The sequence below is a fragment of the Hyla sarda genome, chromosome 3 (assembly GCF_029499605.1).
Source record: "Hyla sarda isolate aHylSar1 chromosome 3, aHylSar1.hap1, whole genome shotgun sequence".
Lineage (NCBI taxonomy): Eukaryota > Metazoa > Chordata > Amphibia > Anura > Hylidae > Hyla > Hyla sarda.
This window is the reverse complement of record NC_079191.1, coordinates 335,906,630-335,925,453: the sequence shown is the minus strand read 5'-3', so window position 1 is coordinate 335,925,453 and position 18,824 is coordinate 335,906,630. Positions and strand designations below refer to the sequence as shown.

General features: G+C 37.9%; 25 non-coding genes across 25 annotated transcripts; all 25 read left to right on the top strand.

Annotated features, from left to right (window-relative positions):
* The first annotated feature begins 729 nt into the window (after nt 1-729).
* Nucleotides 730-812, top strand: TRNAL-UAA (transfer RNA leucine (anticodon UAA)). Its single transcript has one exon. It is a non-coding gene; the product is annotated as a tRNA-Leu (tRNA).
* Nucleotides 813-1,004: 192 nt separating this feature from the next.
* On the top strand, nt 1,005-1,087 carry TRNAL-UAA (transfer RNA leucine (anticodon UAA)). Its single transcript has one exon. It is a non-coding gene; the product is annotated as a tRNA-Leu (tRNA).
* A 964-nt stretch (nt 1,088-2,051) lies between these two features.
* Nucleotides 2,052-2,134, top strand: TRNAL-UAA (transfer RNA leucine (anticodon UAA)). Its single transcript has one exon. It is a non-coding gene; the product is annotated as a tRNA-Leu (tRNA).
* A 1,022-nt stretch (nt 2,135-3,156) lies between these two features.
* Nucleotides 3,157-3,239, top strand: TRNAL-UAA (transfer RNA leucine (anticodon UAA)). Its single transcript has one exon. It is a non-coding gene; the product is annotated as a tRNA-Leu (tRNA).
* Nucleotides 3,240-4,478: 1,239 nt separating this feature from the next.
* Nucleotides 4,479-4,561, top strand: TRNAL-UAA (transfer RNA leucine (anticodon UAA)). The gene has a single exon. It is a non-coding gene; the product is annotated as a tRNA-Leu (tRNA).
* A 192-nt stretch (nt 4,562-4,753) lies between these two features.
* Nucleotides 4,754-4,836, top strand: TRNAL-UAA (transfer RNA leucine (anticodon UAA)). The gene has a single exon. It is a non-coding gene; the product is annotated as a tRNA-Leu (tRNA).
* A 756-nt stretch (nt 4,837-5,592) lies between these two features.
* TRNAL-UAA (transfer RNA leucine (anticodon UAA)) lies at nt 5,593-5,675 on the top strand. Its single transcript has one exon. It is a non-coding gene; the product is annotated as a tRNA-Leu (tRNA).
* Nucleotides 5,676-5,867: 192 nt separating this feature from the next.
* On the top strand, nt 5,868-5,950 carry TRNAL-UAA (transfer RNA leucine (anticodon UAA)). The gene has a single exon. It is a non-coding gene; the product is annotated as a tRNA-Leu (tRNA).
* A 757-nt stretch (nt 5,951-6,707) lies between these two features.
* TRNAL-UAA (transfer RNA leucine (anticodon UAA)) lies at nt 6,708-6,790 on the top strand. Its single transcript has one exon. It is a non-coding gene; the product is annotated as a tRNA-Leu (tRNA).
* Nucleotides 6,791-6,982: 192 nt separating this feature from the next.
* TRNAL-UAA (transfer RNA leucine (anticodon UAA)) lies at nt 6,983-7,065 on the top strand. Its single transcript has one exon. It is a non-coding gene; the product is annotated as a tRNA-Leu (tRNA).
* A 963-nt stretch (nt 7,066-8,028) lies between these two features.
* Nucleotides 8,029-8,111, top strand: TRNAL-UAA (transfer RNA leucine (anticodon UAA)). Its single transcript has one exon. It is a non-coding gene; the product is annotated as a tRNA-Leu (tRNA).
* Nucleotides 8,112-9,143: 1,032 nt separating this feature from the next.
* TRNAL-UAA (transfer RNA leucine (anticodon UAA)) lies at nt 9,144-9,226 on the top strand. Its single transcript has one exon. It is a non-coding gene; the product is annotated as a tRNA-Leu (tRNA).
* Nucleotides 9,227-9,418: 192 nt separating this feature from the next.
* TRNAL-UAA (transfer RNA leucine (anticodon UAA)) lies at nt 9,419-9,501 on the top strand. The gene has a single exon. It is a non-coding gene; the product is annotated as a tRNA-Leu (tRNA).
* A 964-nt stretch (nt 9,502-10,465) lies between these two features.
* TRNAL-UAA (transfer RNA leucine (anticodon UAA)) lies at nt 10,466-10,548 on the top strand. The gene has a single exon. It is a non-coding gene; the product is annotated as a tRNA-Leu (tRNA).
* Nucleotides 10,549-11,305: 757 nt separating this feature from the next.
* TRNAL-UAA (transfer RNA leucine (anticodon UAA)) lies at nt 11,306-11,388 on the top strand. The gene has a single exon. It is a non-coding gene; the product is annotated as a tRNA-Leu (tRNA).
* A 192-nt stretch (nt 11,389-11,580) lies between these two features.
* On the top strand, nt 11,581-11,663 carry TRNAL-UAA (transfer RNA leucine (anticodon UAA)). The gene has a single exon. It is a non-coding gene; the product is annotated as a tRNA-Leu (tRNA).
* A 964-nt stretch (nt 11,664-12,627) lies between these two features.
* On the top strand, nt 12,628-12,710 carry TRNAL-UAA (transfer RNA leucine (anticodon UAA)). The gene has a single exon. It is a non-coding gene; the product is annotated as a tRNA-Leu (tRNA).
* Nucleotides 12,711-12,902: 192 nt separating this feature from the next.
* TRNAL-UAA (transfer RNA leucine (anticodon UAA)) lies at nt 12,903-12,985 on the top strand. The gene has a single exon. It is a non-coding gene; the product is annotated as a tRNA-Leu (tRNA).
* A 964-nt stretch (nt 12,986-13,949) lies between these two features.
* TRNAL-UAA (transfer RNA leucine (anticodon UAA)) lies at nt 13,950-14,032 on the top strand. The gene has a single exon. It is a non-coding gene; the product is annotated as a tRNA-Leu (tRNA).
* A 192-nt stretch (nt 14,033-14,224) lies between these two features.
* TRNAL-UAA (transfer RNA leucine (anticodon UAA)) lies at nt 14,225-14,307 on the top strand. Its single transcript has one exon. It is a non-coding gene; the product is annotated as a tRNA-Leu (tRNA).
* A 963-nt stretch (nt 14,308-15,270) lies between these two features.
* Nucleotides 15,271-15,353, top strand: TRNAL-UAA (transfer RNA leucine (anticodon UAA)). The gene has a single exon. It is a non-coding gene; the product is annotated as a tRNA-Leu (tRNA).
* A 192-nt stretch (nt 15,354-15,545) lies between these two features.
* On the top strand, nt 15,546-15,628 carry TRNAL-UAA (transfer RNA leucine (anticodon UAA)). Its single transcript has one exon. It is a non-coding gene; the product is annotated as a tRNA-Leu (tRNA).
* Nucleotides 15,629-16,592: 964 nt separating this feature from the next.
* TRNAL-UAA (transfer RNA leucine (anticodon UAA)) lies at nt 16,593-16,675 on the top strand. The gene has a single exon. It is a non-coding gene; the product is annotated as a tRNA-Leu (tRNA).
* Nucleotides 16,676-17,904: 1,229 nt separating this feature from the next.
* Nucleotides 17,905-17,987, top strand: TRNAL-UAA (transfer RNA leucine (anticodon UAA)). The gene has a single exon. It is a non-coding gene; the product is annotated as a tRNA-Leu (tRNA).
* Nucleotides 17,988-18,179: 192 nt separating this feature from the next.
* On the top strand, nt 18,180-18,262 carry TRNAL-UAA (transfer RNA leucine (anticodon UAA)). The gene has a single exon. It is a non-coding gene; the product is annotated as a tRNA-Leu (tRNA).
* Nucleotides 18,263-18,824: the final 562 nt, after the last annotated feature.

The window sequence follows — 18,824 nt, the reverse complement described above, 5'->3', positions numbered from 1 at the left end:
GTAGGTTGGTCTATATTGATGTGGGAAATAGACAACTTTGATAAATCTCCCACAAAGTCTCTCCATAGCATAACCTAGTGGTCTTTTTTAAAGATGCTGTTTTGCAGAGAGGTTTGGCTGGATTAGAAAAATATGAGCAAAGTTTTGAAAGGGATGGGCCAATTAATTACAATTGGTGCTCTTCTGCCCCCTTTTAAAAATATTTTGAAGATATCCAAGGTATCTATGTGGGAAATAGACAACTTTGATAAATCTCCCACAAAGTCTTTCAATAGCATAATCTAGTGGTCTTTTTTAAAGATGCTGTTTTCCGGAGAGGTTTGGCTGGATTAGAAAAATACGAGCAAAGTATTGAAAGTGATGGGCCAATTAATTACTATTGGTGCTCTTCCGCACCCTTTTAAAAATATTTTGAAGGTATCCAAAAACTAATCTCTGTTTTTACCCAGGAAATCTCTGACCATACTATGATGTTTCCAAACAACTCTGTGGTTAACAGTGGTTCTTTGTGGAATGTTTGTGTACAACACTTAATGAAAGGAATAAAATGGAATCAATGAGCCACAACAAAAGACGGTAGCACTGACCCCATTAACTTGAATCATCTTGGCATCCAGTTGATCTTTTGTAATAACCATAGTAATCTTCGACTTCAAATATCCTCTTACAACTATTTTACATTCAAAGTATAAATCTCAGTCACATGATGCAAATTAACTCAAACAGTTCACCAGGATGGCCGAGTGGTTAAGGCGTTGGACTTAAGATCCAATGGATATGTATCTGCGTGGGTTCGAACCCCACTCCTGGTACGACTTCTAACCTTGGCATTCTCCAAAGCGTTCCAAAGAAGAATTTTCTCTGAGTAACTTGCATCATCTTGGCATCCAGTTGATCTTCTGTAATAACCAAAGTAATCTTCCACTTCAAATATCCTCTAACAACTATTTTACATTCAAAGTATAAATCTTAGTCACAATGATGCAAAATAACTCAAACAGTCCACCAGGATGGACGAGTGGTTAAGGCATTGGACTTAAGATCCAATGGATATGTATCCGCGTGGGTGTGAACCCCACTCCTGGTATGAGTTTTAAATGTGGTGTTTACCATAGAGGAGCAGGCTCTGAGTAAACATGTAAGATCTTAGTAAACATTCCATCTCTTAGAATAACCCTAATTCTACTCCTTTCATATATGTTCTTATGACAAGCGTTTAAATACTGTACAAACCATAGATGCCGAAGTCTGTGCGCAGAATTTATCCAGAGCACTGAGACATTTGATAAATTAAGCGCACATTAGACCGGCCTAACCCACTGTAGGTTGGTCTATATTGATGTGGGAAATAGACAACTTTGATAAATCTCCCACAAAGTCTCTCCATAGCATAACCTAGTGGTCTTTTTTAAAGATGCTGTTTTGCAGAGAGGTTTGGCTGGATTAGAAAAATATGAGCAAAGTTTTGAAAGGGATGGGCCAATTAATTACAATTGGTGCTCTTCTGCCCCCTTTTAAAAATATGTTGAAGATATCCAAGGTATCTATGTGGGAAATAGACAACTTTGATAAATCTCCCACAAAGTCTTTCAATAGCATAATCTAGTGGTCTTTTTTAAAGATGCTGTTTTCCAGAGAGGTTTGGCTTGATTAGAAAAATATGAGCAAAGTATTGAAAGGGATGGGCCAATTAATTACTATTGGTGCTCTTCCGCACCCTTTTAAAAATATTTTGAAGGTATCCAAAAACTAATCTCTGTTTTTACCCAGGAAATCTCTGACCATACTATGATGTTTCCAAACAACTCTGTGGTTAACAGTGGTTCTTTGTGGAATGTTTGTGTACAACACTTAATGAAAGGAATAAAATGGAATCAATGAGCCACAACAAAAGACGGTAGCACTGACCCCATTAACTTGAATCATCTTGGCATCCAGTTGATCTTCTGTAATAACCATAGTAATCTTCGACTTCAAATATCCTCTTACAACTATTTTACATTCAAAGTATACATCTCAGTCACAATGATGCAAATTAGCTCAAACAGTTCACCAGGATGGCCGAGTGGTTAAGGCGTTGGACTTAAGATCCAATGGATATGTATCCGCGTGGGTTTGAACCCCACTCCTGGTATGAGTTTTAACCTTGGCATTCTCCAAAGTGTTCCAAAGAAGAATGTTCTCTGAGTAACTTGCATCATCTTGGCATCCAGTTGATCTTCTGTAATAACCAAAGTAATCTTCCACTTCAAATATCCTCTAACAACTATTTTACATTCAAAGTATAAATCTCAGTCACAATGATGCAAAATAACTCAAACAGTCCACCAGGATGGACGAGTGGTTAAGGCATTTGACTTAAGATCCATTGGATATGTATTAGCGTGGGTTCGAACCCCACTCCTGGTATGAGTTTTAAATGTGGTGTTTACCATAGAGGAGCAGGCTCTGAGTAAACATGTAAGATCTTAGTAAACATTCCATCTCTTAGAATAACCCTAATTCTACTCCTTTCATATATGTTCTTATGACAAGCGTTTAAATACTGTACAAACCATAGATGCCGAAGTCTGTGCACAGAATTTATCCAGAGCACTGAGACTTTTGATAAATGAAGCGCACATTAGACCGGCCTAACCCACTGTAGGTTGGTCTATATTGATGTGGGAAATAGACAACTTTGATAAATCTCCCACAAAGTCTCTCCATAGTGGTCTTTTTTAAAGATGCTGTTTTCCAGAGAGGTTTGGCTTGATTAGAAAAATATGAGCAAAGTTTTGAAAGGGATGGGCCAATTAATTACTATTGGTGCTCTTCCGCACCCTTTTAAAAATATTTTGAAGGTATCCAAAAACTAATCTCTGTTTTTACCCACGAAATCTCTGACCATACTATGATGTTTCCAAACAACTCTGTGGTTAACAGTGGTTCTTTGTGGAATGTTTGTGTACAACACTTAATGAAAGGAATAAAATGGAATCAATGAGCCACAACAAAAGACGGTAGCACTGACCCCATTAACTTGAATGATCTTGGCATCCAGTTAATCTTCTGTAATAACCATAGTAATCTTCGACTTCAAATATCCTCTTACAACAATTTTATATTCAAAGTATAAATCTCAGTCACAATGATGCAAATTAACTCAAACAGGTCACCAGCATGACCGAGTGGTTGAGGCGTTGGACTTAAGTTCCAATGGATATGTATCCGCGTGGGTTCGAACCCCACTCCTGGTATGAGTTTTAACCTTGGCATTCTCCAAAGTGTTCCAAAGAAGAATGTTCTCTGAGTAACTTGCATCATCTTGGCATCCAGTTGATCTTCTGTAATAACCAAAGTAATCTTCCACTTCAAATATCCTCTAACAACTATTTTACATTCAAAGTATAAATCTCAGTCACAATGATGCAAAATAACTCAAACAGTCCACCAGGATGGACGAGTGGTTAAGGCATTGGACTTAAGATCCAATGGATATGTATCCGCATGGGTGGGAACCCCACTCCTGGTATGAGTTTTAAATGTGGTGTTTACCATTGAGGAGCAGGCTCTGAGTAAACATGTAAGATCTTAGTAAACATTCCATCTCTTAGAATAACCCTAATTCTACTCCTTTCATATATGTTCTTATGACAAGCGTTTAAATACTGTACAAACCATAGATGCCGAAGTCTGTGCGCAGAATTTATCCAGAGCACTGAGACTTTTGATAAATGAAGCGCACATTAGACCGGCCTAACCCACTGTAGGTTGGTCTATATTGATGTGGGAAATAGACAACTTTGATAAATCTCCCACAAAGTCTTTCAATAGCATAATCTAGTGGTCTTTTTTAAAGATGCTGTTTTCCGGAGAGGTTTGGCTGGATTAGAAAAATATGAGCAAAGTTTTGAAAGGGATGGGCCAATTAATTACAATTGGTGCTCTTCTGCCCCCTTTTAAAAATATTTTGAAGATATCCAAGGTATCTATGTGGGAAATAGACAACTTTGATAAATCTCCCACAAAGTCTTTCAATAGCATAATCTAGTGGTCTTTTTTAAAGATGCTGTTTTCCGGAGAGGTTTGGCTGGATTAGAAAAATACGAGCAAAGTATTGAAAGTGATGGGCCAATTAATTACTATTGGTGCTCTTTCGCACCCTTTTAAAAATATTTTGAAGGTATCCAAAAACTAATCTCTGTTTTTACCCAGGAAATCTCTGACCATACTATGATGTTTCCAAACAACTCTGTGGTTAACAGTGGTTCTTTGTGGAATGTTTGTGTACAACACTTAATGAAAGGAATAAAATGGAATCAATGAGCCACAACAAAAGACGGTAGCACTGACCCCATTAACTTGAATCATCTTGGCATCCAGTTGATCTTCTGTAATAACCATAGTAATCTTCGACTTCAAATATCCTCTTACAACTATTTTACATTCAAAGTATAAATCTCAGTCACAATGATGCAAATTAACTCAAACAGTTTACCAGGATGGCCGAGTGGTTAAGGCGTTGGACTTAAGATCCAATGGATATGTATCCGCGTGGGTTCGAACCCCGCTCCTGGTATGAGTTTTATCCTTGGCATTCTCCAAAGTGTTCCAAAGAAGAATGTTCTCTGAGTAACTTGCATCATCTTGGCATCCAGTGGATCTTCTGTAATAACCAAAGTAATCTTCCACTTCAAATATCCTCTAACAACTATTTTACATTCAAAGTATAAATCTCAGTCACAATGGTGCAAAATAACTCAAACAGTCCACCAGGATGGCCGAGTGGTTAAGGCATTGGACTTAAGATCCAATGGATATGTATCCGCGTGGGTGTGAACCCCACTCCTGGTATGAGTTTTAAATGTGGTGTTTACCATAGAGGAGCATGCTCTGAGTAAACATGTAAGATCTTAGTAAACATTCCATCTCTTAGAATAACCCTAATTCTACTCCTTTCATATATGTTCTTATGACAAGCGTTTAAATACTGTACAAACCATAGATGCCGAAGTCTGTGCGCAGAATTTATCCAGAGCACTGAGACTTTTGATAAATTAAGCGCACATTAGACCGGCCTAACCCACTGTAGGTTGGTCTATATTGATGTGGGAAATAGACAACTTTGATAGATCTCCCACAAAGTCTCTCCATAGCATAACCTAGTGGTCTTTTTTAAAGATGCTGTTTTCCGGACAGGTTTGGCTGGATTAGAAAAATACGAGCAAAGTATTGAAAGTGATGGGCCAATTAATTACTATTGGTGCTCTTCCGCACCCTTTTAAAAATATTTTGAAGGTATCCAAAAACTAATCTCTGTTTTTACCCAGGAAATCTCTGACCATACTATGATGTTTCCAAACAACTCTGTGGTTAACAGTGGTTCTTTGTGGAATGTTTGTGTACAACACTTAATGAAAGGAATAAAATGGAATCAATGAGCCACAACAAAAGACGGTAGCACTGACCCCATTAACTTGAATCATCTTGGCATCCAGTTGATCTTTTGTAATAACCATAGTAATCTTCGACTTCAAATATCCTCTTACAACTATTTTACATTCAAAGTATAAATCTCAGTCACATGATGCAAATTAACTCAAACAGTTCACCAGGATGGCCGAGTGGTTAAGGCGTTGGACTTAAGATCCAATGGATATGTATCCGCGTGGGTTCGAACCCCACTCCTGGTACAACTTATAACCTTGGCATTCTCCAAAGTGTTCCAAAGAAGAATGTTCTCTGAGTAACTTGCATCATCTTGGCATCCAGTTGATCTTCTGTAATAACCAAAGTAATCTTCCACTTCAAATATCCTCTAACAACTATTTTACATTCAAAGTATAAATCTCAGTCACAATGATGCAAAATAACTCAAACAGTCCACCAGGATGGACGAGTGGTTAAGGCATTGGACTTAAGATCCAATGGATATGTATCCGCGTGGGTGTGAACCCCACTCCTGGTATGAGTTTTAAATGTGGTGTTTACCATAGAGGAGCAGGCTCTGAGTAAACATGTAAGATCTTAGTAAACATTCCATCTCTTAGAATAACCCTAATTCTACTCCTTTCATATATGTTCTTATGACAAGCGTTTAAATACTGTACAAACCATAGATGCCGAAGTCTGTGCACAGAATTTATCCAGAGCACTGAGACTTTTGATAAATTAAGCTCACATTAGACCGGCCTAACCCACTGTAGGTTGGTCTATATTGATGTGGGAAATAGACAACTTTGATAAATCTCCCACAAAGTCTCTCCATAGCATAACCTAGTGGTCTTTTTTAAAGATGCTGTTTTCCGGAGAGGTTTGGCTGGATTAGAAAAATATGAGCAAAGTTTTGAAAGGGATGGGCCAATTAATTACTATTGTTGCTCTTCCGCACCCTTTTAAAAATATTTTGAAGGTACCCAAAAACTAATCTCTGTTTTTACCCAGGAAATCTCTGACCATACTATGATGTTTCCAAACAACTCTGTGGTTAACAGTGGTTCTTTGTGGAATGTTTGTGTACAACACTTAATGAAAGGAATAAAATGGAATCAATGAGCCACAACAAAAGACGGTAGCACTGACCCCATTAACTTGAATCATCTTGGCATCCAGTTGATCTTCTGTAATAACCATAGTAATCTTCGACTTCAATTATCCTCTTACAACTATTTTACATGCAAAGTATAAATCTCAGTCACAATGATGCAAATTAACTCAAACAGTTCACCAGGATGGCCGAGTGGTTAAGGCGTTGGACTTAAGATCCAATGGATATGTATCCGCGTGGGTTCGAACCCCACTCCTGGTATGAGTTTTAACCTTGGCATTCTCCAAAGTGTTCCAAAGAAGAATGTTCTCTGAGTAACTTGCATCATCTTGGCATCCAGTTGATCTTCTGTAATAACCAAAGTAATCTTCCACTTCAAATATCCTCTAACAACTATTTTACATTCAAAGTATAAATCTCAGTCACAATGATGCAAAATAACTCAAACAGTCCACCAGGATGGCCGAGTGGTTAAGGCATTGGACTTAAGATCCAATGGATATGTATCCGTGTGGGTGCGAACCCCACTCCTGGTATGAGTTTTAAATGTGGTGTTTACCATAGAGGAGCAGGCTCTGAGTAAACATGTAAGATCTTAGTAAACATTCCATCTCTTAGAATAACCCTAATTCTACTCCTTTCATATATGTTCTTATGACAAGCGTTTAAATACTGTACAAACCATAGATGCCGAAGTCTGTGCGCAGAATTTATCCAGAGCACTGAGACTTTTGATAAATTAAGCGCACATTAGACCGGCCTAACCCACTGTAGGTTGGTCTATATTGATGTGGGAAATAGACAACTTTGATAAATCTCCCACAAAGTCTCTCCATAGCATAACCTAGTGGTCTTTTTTAAAGATGCTGTTTTGCAGAGAGGTTTGGCTGGATTAGAAAAATATGAGCAAAGTTTTGAAAGGGATGGGCCAATTAATTACAATTGGTGCTCTTCTGCCCCCTTTTAAAAATATTTTGAAGATATCCAAGGTATCTATGTGGGAAATAGACAACTTTGATAAATCTCCCACAAAGTCTTTCAATAGCATAATCTAGTGGTCTTTTTTAAAGATGCTGTTTTCCGGAGAGGTTTGGCTGGATTAGAAAAATACGAGCAAAGTATTGAAAGTGATGGGCCAATTAATTACTATTGGTGCTCTTCCGCACCCTTTTAAAAATATTTTGAAGGTATCCAAAAACTAATCTCTGTTTTTACCCAGGAAATCTCTGACCATACTATGATGTTTCCAAACAACTCTGTGGTTAACAGTGGTTCTTTGTGGAATGTTTGTGTACAACACTTAATGAAAGGAATAAAATGGAATCAATGAGCCACAACAAAAGACGGTAGCACTGACCCCATTAACTTGAATCATCTTGGCATCCAGTTGATCTTTTGTAATAACCATAGTAATCTTCGACTTCAAATATCCTCTTACAACTATTTTACATTCAAAGTATAAATCTCAGTCACATGATGCAAATTAACTCAAACAGTTCACCAGGATGGCCGAGTGGTTAAGGCGTTGGACTTAAGATCCAATGGATATGTATCCGCGTGGGTTCGAACCCCACTCCTGGTACGACTTTTAACCTTGGCATTCTCCAAAGTGTTCCAAAGAAGAATTTTCTCTGAGTAACTTGCATCATCTTGGCATCCAGTTGATCTTCTGTAATAACCAAAGTAATCTTCCACTTCAAATATCCTCTAACAACTATTTTACATTCAAAGTATAAATCTTAGTCACAATGATGCAAAATAACTCAAACAGTCCACCAGGATGGACGAGTGGTTAAGGCATTGGACTTAAGATCCAATGGATATGTATCCGCATGGGTGTGAACCCCACTCCTGGTATGAGTTTTAAATGTGGTGTTTACCATAGAGGAGCAGGCTCTGAGTAAACATGTAAGATCTTAGTAAACATTCCATCTCTTAGAATAACCCTAATTCTACTCCTTTCATATATGTTCTTATGACAAGCGTTTAAATACTGTACAAACCATAGATGCCGAAGTCTGTGCGCAGAATTTATCCAGAGCACTGAGACATTTGATAAATTAAGCGCACATTAGACCGGCCTAACCCACTGTAGGTTGGTCTATATTGATGTGGGAAATAGACAACTTTGATAGATCTCCCACAAAGTCTCTCCATAGCATAACCTAGTGGTCTTTTTTAAAGATGCTGTTTTCCGGAGAGGTTTGGCTGGATTAGAAAAATATGAGCAAAGTTTTGAAAGGGATGGGCCAATTTATTACTATTGTTGCTCTTCCGCACCCTTTTAAAAATATTTTGAAGGTACCCAAAAACTAATCTCTGTTTTTACCCAGGAAATCTCTGACCATACTATGATGTTTCCAAACAACTCTGTGGTTAACAGTGGTTCTTTGTGGAATGTTTGTGTACAACACTTAATGAAAGGAATAAAATGGAATCAATGAGCCACAACAAAAGACGGTAGCACTGACCCCATTAACTTGAATCATCTTGGCATCCAGTTGATCTTCTGTAATAACCATAGTAATCTTCGACTTCAATTATCCTCTTACAACTATTTTACATTCAAAGTATAAATCTCAGTCACAATGATGCAAATTTACTCAAACAGTTCACCAGGATGGCCGAGTGGTTAAGGCGTTGGACTTAAGATCCAATGGATATGTATCCGCGTGGGTTCGAACCCCACTCCTGGTATGACTTTTAACCTTGGCATTCTCCAAAGTGTTCCAAAGAAGAATGTTCTCTGAGTAACTTGCATCATCTTGGCATCCAGTGGATCTTCTGTAATAACCAAAGTAATCTTCCACTTCAAATATCCTCTAACAACTATTTTACATTCAAAGTATAAATCTCAGTCACAATGATGCAAAATAATTCAAACAGTCCACCAGGATGGCCGAGTGGTTAAGGCGTTGGACTTAAGATCCAATGGATATGTATCCGCGTGGGTTCGAACCCCACTCCTGGTATGAGTTTTAAATGTGGTGTTTACCATAGAGGAGCAGGCTCTGAGTAAACATGTAAGATCTTAGTAAACATTCCATCTCTTAGAATAACCCTAATTCTACTCCTTTCATATATGTTCTTATGACAAGCGTTTAAATACTGTACAAACCATAGATGCCGAAGTCTGTGCGCAGAATTTATCCAGAGCACTGAGACTTTTGATAAATGAAGCGCACATTAGACCGGCCTAACCCACTGTAGGTTGGTCTATATTGATGTGGGAAATAGACAACTTTGATAAATCTCCCACAAAGTCTCTCCATAGCATAACCTAGTGGTCTTTTTTAAAGATGCTGTTTTGCAGAGAGGTTTGGCTGGATTAGAAAAATATGAGCAAAGTTTTGAAAGGGATGGGCCAATTAATTACAATTGGTGCTCTTCTGCCCCCTTTTAAAAATATGTTGAAGATATCCAAGGTATCTATGTGGGAAATAGACAACTTTGATAAATCTCCCACAAAGTCTTTCAATAGCATAATCTAGTGGTCTTTTTTAAAGATGCTGTTTTCCGGAGAGGTTTGGCTGGATTAGAAAAATACGAGCAAAGTATTGAAAGTGATGGGCCAATTAATTACTATTGGTGCTCTTCCGCACCCTTTTAAAAATATTTTGAAGCTACCCAAAAACTAATCTCTGTTTTTACCCAGGAAATCTCTGACCATACTATGATGTTTCCAAACAACTCTGTGGTTAACAGTGGTTCTTTGTGGAATGTTTGTGTACAACACTTAATGAAAGGAATAAAATGGAATCAATGAGCCACAACAAAAGACGGTAGCACTGACCCCATTAACTTGAATCATCTTGGCATCCAGTTGATCTTCTGTAATAACCATAGTAATCTTCGACTTCAAATATCCTCTTACAACTATTTTACATTCAAAGTATAAATCTCAGTCACAATGATGCAAAATAACTCAAACAGTCCACCAGGATGGACGAGTGGTTAAGGCATTGGACTTAAGATCCAATGGATATGTATCCGCGTGGGTGTGAACCCCACTCCTGGTATGAGTTTTAAATGTGGTGTTTACCATAGAGGAGCAGGCTCTGAGTAAACATGTAAGATCTTAGTAAACATTCCATCTCTTAGAATAACCCTAATTCTACTCCTTTCATATATGTTCTTATGACAAGCGTTTAAATACTGTACAAACCATAGATGCCGAAGTCTGTGCGCAGAATTTATCCAGAGCACTGAGACTTTTGATAAATTAAGCGCACATTAGACCGGCCTAACCCACTGTAGGTTGGTCTATATTGATGTGGGAAATAGACAACTTTGATAGATCTCCCACAAAGTCTCTCCATAGCATAACCTAGTGGTCTTTTTTAAAGATGCTGTTTTCCGGAGAGGTTTGGCTGGATTAGAAAAATATGAGCAAAGTTTTGAAAGGGATGGGCCAATTTATTACTATTGTTGCTCTTCCGCACCCTTTTAAAAATATTTTGAAGGTACCCAAAAACTAATCTCTGTTTTTACCCAGGAAATCTCTGACCATACTATGATGTTTCCAAACAACTCTGTGGTTAACAGTGGTTCTTTGTGGAATGTTTGTGTACAACACTTAATGAAAGGAATAAAATGGAATCAATGAGCCACAACAAAAGACGGTAGCACTGACCCCATTAACTTGAATCATCTTGGCATCCAGTTGATCTTCTGTAATAACCATAGTAATCTTCGACTTCAATTATCCTCTTACAACTATTTTACATTCAAAGTATAAATCTCAGTCACAATGATGCAAATTAACTCAAACAGTTCACCAGGATGGCCGAGTGGTTAAGGCGTTGGACTTAAGATCCAATGGATATGTATCCGCGTGGGTTCGAACCCCACTCCTGGTATGAGTTTTAACCTTGGCATTCTCCAAAGTGTTCCAAAGAAGAATGTTCTCTGAGTAACTTGCATCATCTTGGCATCCAGTTGATCTTCTGTAATAACCAAAGTAATCTTCCACTTCAAATATCCTCTAACAACTATTTTACATTCAAAGTATAAATCTCAGTCACAATGAAGCAAAATAACTCAAACAGTCCACCAGGATGGACGAGTGGTTAAGGCATTGGACTTAAGATCCAATGGATATGTATCCGCGTGGGTGTGAACCCCACTCCTGGTATGAGTTTTAAATGTGGTGTTTACCATAGAGGAGCAGGCTCTGAGTAAACATGTAAGATCTTAGTAAACATTCCATCTCTTAGAATAACCCTAATTCTACTCCTTTCATATATGTTCTTATGACAAGCGTTTAAATACTGTACAAACCATAGATGCCGAAGTCTGTGCGCAGAATTTATCCAGAGCACTGAGACTTTTGATAAATTAAGCTCACATTAGACCGGCCTAACCCAATGTAGGTTGGTCTATATTGATGTGGGAAATAGACAACTTTGATAAATCTCCCACAAAGTCTCTCCATAGCATAACCTAGTGGTCTTTTTTAAAGATGCTGTTTTGCAGAGAGGTTTGGCTGGATTAGAAAAATATGAGCAAAGTTTTGAAAGGGATGGGCCAATTAATTACAATTGGTGCTCTTCTGCCCCCTTTTAAAAATATTTTGAAGATATCCAAGGTATCTATGTGGGAAATAGACAACTTTGATAAATCTCCCACAAAGTCTTTCAATAGCATAATCTAGTGGTCTTTTTTAAATATGCTGTTTTCCGGAGAGGTTTGGCTGGATTAGAAAAATACGAGCAAAGTATTGAAAGTGATGGGCCAATAAATTACTATTGGTGCTCTTCCGCACCCTTTTAAAAATATTTTGAAGGTATCCAAAAACTAATCTCTGTTTTTACCCAGGAAATCTCTGACCATACTATGATGTTTCCAAACAACTCTGTGGTTAACAGTGGTTCTTTGTGGAATGTTTGTGTACAACACTTAATGAAAGGAATAAAATGGAATCAATGAGCCACAACAAAAGACGGTAGCACTGACCCCATTAACTTGAATCATCTTGGCATCCAGTTGATCTTCTGTAATAACCATAGTAATCTTCGACTTCAATTATCCTCTTACAACTATTTTACATTCAAAGTATAAATCTCAGTCACAATGATGCAAATTAACTCAAACAGTTCACCAGGATGGCCGAGTGGTTAAGGCGTTGGACTTAAGATCCAATGGATATGTATCCGCGTGGGTTCGAACCCCACTCCTGGTATGAGTTTTAACCTTGGCATTCTCCAAAGTGTTCCAAAGAAGAATGTTCTCTGAGTAACTTGCATCATCTTGGCATCCAGTTGATCTTCTGTAATAACCAAAGTAATCTTCCACTTCAAATATCCTCTAACAACTATTTTACATTCAAAGTATAAATCTCAGTCACAATGAAGCAAAATAACTCAAACAGTCCACCAGGATGGACGAGTGGTTAAGGCATTGGACTTAAGATCCAATGGATATGTATCCGCGTGGGTGTGAACCCCACTCCTGGTATGAGTTTTAAATGTGGTGTTTACCATAGAGGAGCAGGCTCTGAGTAAACATGTAAGATCTTAGTAAACATTCCATCTCTTAGAATAACCCTAATTCTACTCCTTTCATATATGTTCTTATGACAAGCGTTTAAATACTGTACAAACCATAGATGCCGAAGTCTGTGCGCAGAATTTATCCAGAGCACTGAGACTTTTGATAAATTAAGCTCACATTAGACCGGCCTAACCCAATGTAGGTTGGTCTATATTGATGTGGGAAATAGACAACTTTGATAAATCTCCCACAAAGTCTCTCCATAGCATAACCTAGTGGTCTTTTTTAAAGATGCTGTTTTGCAGAGAGGTTTGGCTGGATTAGAAAAATATGAGCAAAGTTTTGAAAGGGATGGGCCAATTAATTACAATTGGTGCTCTTCTGCCCCCTTTTAAAAATATTTTGAAGATATCCAAGGTATCTATGTGGGAAATAGACAACTTTGATAAATCTCCCACAAAGTCTTTCAATAGCATAATCTAGTGGTCTTTTTTAAATATGCTGTTTTCCGGAGAGGTTTGGCTGGATTAGAAAAATACGAGCAAAGTATTGAAAGTGATGGGCCAATAAATTACTATTGGTGCTCTTCCGCACCCTTTTAAAAATATTTTGAAGGTATCCAAAAACTAATCTCTGTTTTTACCCAGGAAATCTCTGACCATACTATGATGTTTCCAAACAACTCTGTGGTTAACAGTGGTTCTTTGTGGAATGTTTGTGTACAACACTTAATGAAAGGAATAAAATGGAATCAATGAGCCACAACAAAAGACGGTAGCACTGACCCCATTAACTTGAATGATCTTGGCATCCAGTTAATCTTCTGTAATAACCATAGTAATCTTCGACTTCAAATATCCTCTTACAACTATTTTACATTCAAAGTATAAATCTCAGTCACAATGATGCAAATTAACTCAAACAGGTCACCAGCATGACCGAGTGGTTGAGGCGTTGGACTTAAGTTCCAATGGATATGTATCCGCGTGGGTTCGAACCCCACTCCTGGTATGAGTTTTAACCTTGGCATTCTCCAAAGTGTTCCAAAGAAGAATGTTCTCTGAGTAACTTGCATCATCTTGGCATCCAGTTGATCTTCTGTAATAACCAAAGTAATCTTCCAATTCAAATATCCTCTAACAACTATTTTACATTCAAAGTATAAATCTCAGTCACAATGATGCAAAATAACTCAAACAGTCCACCAGGATGGACGAGTGGTTAAGGCATTGGACTTAAGATCCAATGGATATGTATCCGCGTGGGTGTGAACCCCACTCCTGGTATGAGTTTTAAATGTGGTGTTTACCATTGAGGAGCAGGCTCTGAGTAAACATGTAAGATCTTAGTAAACATTCCATCTCTTAGAATAACCCTAATTCTACTCCTTTCATATATGTTCTTATGACAAGCGTTTAAATACTGTACAAACCATAGATGCCGAAGTCTGTGCGCAGAATTTATCCAGAGCACTGAGACTTTTGATAAATGAAGCGCACATTAGACCGGCCTAACCCACTGTAGGTTGGTCTATATTGATGTGGGAAATAGACAACTTTGATAAATCTCCCACAAAGTCTCTCCATAGCATAACCTAGTGGTCTTTTTTAAAGATGCTGTTTTGCAGAGAGGTTTGGCTGGATTAGAAAAATATGAGCAAAGTTTTGAAAGGGATGGGCCAATTAATTACAATTGGTGCTCTTCTGCCCCCTTTTAAAAATATTTTGAAGATATCCAAGGTATCTATGTGGGAAATAGACAACTTTGATAAATCTCCCACAAAGTCTTTCAATAGCATAATCTAGTGGTCTTTTTTAAAGATGCTGTTTTCCGGAGAGGTTTGGCTGGATTAGAAAAATACGAGCAAAGTATTGAAAGTGATGGGCCAATTAATTACTATTGGTGCTCTTCCGCACCCTTTTAAAAATATTTTGAAGGTATCCAAAAACTAATCTCTGTTTTTACCCAGGAAATCTCTGACCATACTATGATGTTTCCAAACAACTCTGTGGTTAACAGTGGTTCTTTGTGGAATGTTTGTGTACAACACTTAATGAAAGGAATAAAATGGAATCAATGAGCCACAACAAAAGACGGTAGCACTGACCCCATTAACTTGAATCATCTTGGCATCCAGTTGATCTTTTGTAATAACCATAGTAATTTTCGACTTCAAATATCCTCTTACAACTATTTTACATTCAAAGTATAAATCTCAGTCACATGATGCAAATTAACTCAAACAGTTCACCAGGATGGCCGAGTGGTTGAGGCGTTGGACTTAAGATCCAATGGATATGTATCCGCGTGGGTTCGAACCCCACTCCTGGTACGACTTCTAACCTTGGCATTCTCCAAAGTGTTCCAAAGAAGAATTTTCTCTGAGTAACTTGCATCATCTTGGCATCCAGTTGATCTTCTGTAATAACCAAAGTAATCTTCCACTTCAAATATCCTCTAACAACTATTTTACATTCAAAGTATAAATCTTAGTCACAATGATGCAAAATAACTCAAACAGTCCACCAGGATGGACGAGTGGTTAAGGCATTGGACTTAAGATCCAATGGATATGTATCCGCGTGGGTGTGAACCCCACTCCTGGTATGAGTTTTAAATGTGGTGTTTACCATAGAGGAGCAGGCTCTGAGTAAACATGTAAGATCTTAGTAAACATTCCATCTCTTAGAATAACCCTAATTCTACTCCTTTCATATATGTTCTTATGACAAGCGTTTAAATACTGTACAAACCATAGATGCCGAAGTCTGTGCGCAGAATTTATCCAGAGCACTGAGACATTTGATAAATTAAGCGCACATTAGACCGGCCTAACCCACTGTAGGTTGGTCTATATTGATGTGGGAAATAGACAACTTTGATAAATCTCCCACAAAGTCTCTCCATAGCATAACCTAGTGGTCTTTTTTAAAGATGCTGTTTTGCAGAGAGGTTTGGCTGGATTAGAAAAATATGAGCAAAGTTTTGAAAGGGATGGGCCAATTAATTACAATTGGTGCTCTTCTGCCCCCTTTTAAAAATATGTTGAAGATATCCAAGGTATCTATGTGGGAAATAGACAACTTTGATAAATCTCCCACAAAGTCTTTCAATAGCATAATCTAGTGGTCTTTTTTAAAGATGCTGTTTTCCGGAGAGGTTTGGCTGGATTAGAAAAATACGAGCAAAGTATTGAAAGTGATGGGCCAATTAATTACTATTGGTGCTCTTCCGCACCCTTTTAAAAATATTTTGAAGGTATCCAAAAACTAATCTCTGTTTTTACCCAGGAAATCTCTGACCATACTATGATGTTTCCAAACAACTCTGTGGTTAACAGTGGTTCTTTGTGGAATGTTTGTGTACAACACTTAATGAAAGGAATAAAATGGAATCAATGAGCCACAACAAAAGACGGTAGCACTGACCCCATTAACTTGAATCATCTTGGCATCCAGTTGATCTTCTGTAATAACCATAGTAATCTTCGACTTCAAATATCCTCTTACAACTATTTTACATTCAAAGTATACATCTCAGTCACAATGATGCAAATTAGCTCAAACAGTTTACCAGGATGGCCGAGTGGTTAAGGCGTTGGACTTAAGATCCAATGGATATGTATCCGCGTGGGTTTGAACCCCACTCCTGGTATGAGTTTTAACCTTGGCATTCTCCAAAGTGTTCCAAAGAAGAATGTTCTCTGAGTAACTTGCATCATCTTGGCATCCAGTTGATCTTCTGTAATAACCAAAGTAATCTTCCACTTCAAATATCCTCTAACAACTATTTTACATTCAAAGTATAAATCTCATTCACAATGATGCAAAATAACTCAAACAGTCCACCAGGATGGACGAGTGGTTAAGGCATTTGACTTAAGATCCATTGGATATGTATCAGCGTGGGTTCGAACCCCACTCCTGGTATGAGTTTTAAATGTGGTGTTTACCATAGAGGAGCAGGCTCTGAGTAAACATGTAAGATCTTAGTAAACATTCCATCTCTTAGAATAACCCTAATTCTACTCCTTTCATATATGTTCTTATGACAAGCGTTTAAATACTGTACAAACCATAGATGCCGAAGTCTGTGCGCAGAATTTATCCAGAGCACTGAGACTTTTGATAAATTAAGCGCACATTAGACCGGCCTAACCCACTGTAGGTTGGTCTATATTGATGTGGGAAATAGACAACTTTGATAAATCTCCCACAAAGTCTCTCCATAGTGGTCTTTTTTAAAGATGCTGTTTTGCAGAGAGGTTTGGCTGGATTAGAAAAATATGAGCAAAGTTTTGAAAGGGATGGGCCAATTAATTACAATTGGTGCTCTTCTGCCCCCTTTTAAAAATATTTTGAAGATATCCAAGGTATCTATGTGGGAAATAGACAACTTTGATAAATCTCCCACATAGTCTTTCAATAGCATAATCTAGTGGTCTTTTTTAAAGATGCTGTTTTCCGGAGAGGTTTGGCTGGATTAGAAAAATAGAAGCAAAGTATTGAAAGTGATGGTCCAATTAATTACTATTGGTGCTCTTTCGCACCCTTTTAAAAATATTTTGAAGGTATCCAAAAACTAATCTCTGTTTTTACCCAGGAAATCTCTGACCATACTATGATGTTTCCAAACAACTCTGTGGTTAACAGTGGTTCTTTGTGGAATGTTTGTGTACAACACTTAATGAAAGGAATAAAATGGAATCAATGAGCCACAACAAAAGACGGTAGCACTGACCCCATTAACTTGAATCATCTTGGCATCCAGTTGATCTTCTGTAATAACCATAGTAATCTTCGACTTCAAATATCCTCTTACAACTATTTTACATTCAAAGTATAAATCTCAGTCACAATGATGCAAATTAACTCAAACAGTTCACCAGGATGGCCGAGTGGTTAAGGCGTTGGACTTAAGATCCAATGGATATGTATCCGCGTGGGTTCGAACCCCACTCCTGGTATGAGTTTTAACCTTGGCATTCTCCAAAGTGTTCCAAAGAAGAATGTTCTCTGAGTAACTTGCATCATCTTGGCATCCAGTTGATCTTCTGTAATAACCAAAGTAATCTTCCACTTCAAATATCCTCTAACAACTATTTTACATTCAAAGTATAAATCTCAGTCACAATGAAGCAAAATAACTCAAACAGTCCACCAGGATGGACGAGTGGTTAAGGCATTGGACTTAAGATCCAATGGATATGTATCCGCGTGGGTGTGAACCCCACTCCTGGTATGAGTTTTAAATGTGGTGTTTACCATAGAGGAGCAGGCTCTGAGTAAACATGTAAGATCTTAGTAAACATTCCATCTCTTAGAATAACCCTAATTCTACTCCTTTCATATATGTTCTTATGACAAGCGTTTAAATACTGTACAAACCATAGATGCCGAAGTCTGTGCGCAGAATTTATCCAGAGCACTGAGACTTTTGATAAATTAAGCTCACATTAGACCGGCCTAACCCAATGTAGGTTGGTCTATATTGATGTGGGAAATAGACAACTTTGATAAATCTCCCACAAAGTCTCTCCATAGCATAACCTAGTGGTCTTTTTTAAAGATGCTGTTTTGCAGAGAGGTTTGGCTGGATTAGAAAAATATGAGCAAAGTTTTGAAAGGGATGGGCCAATTAATTACAATTGGTGCTCTTCTGCCCCCTTTTAAAAATATTTTGAAGATATCCAAGGTATCTATGTGGGAAATAGACAACTTTGATAAATCTCCCACAAAGTCTTTCAATAGCATAATCTAGTGGTCTTTTTTAAATATGCTGTTTTCCGGAGAGGTTTGGCTGG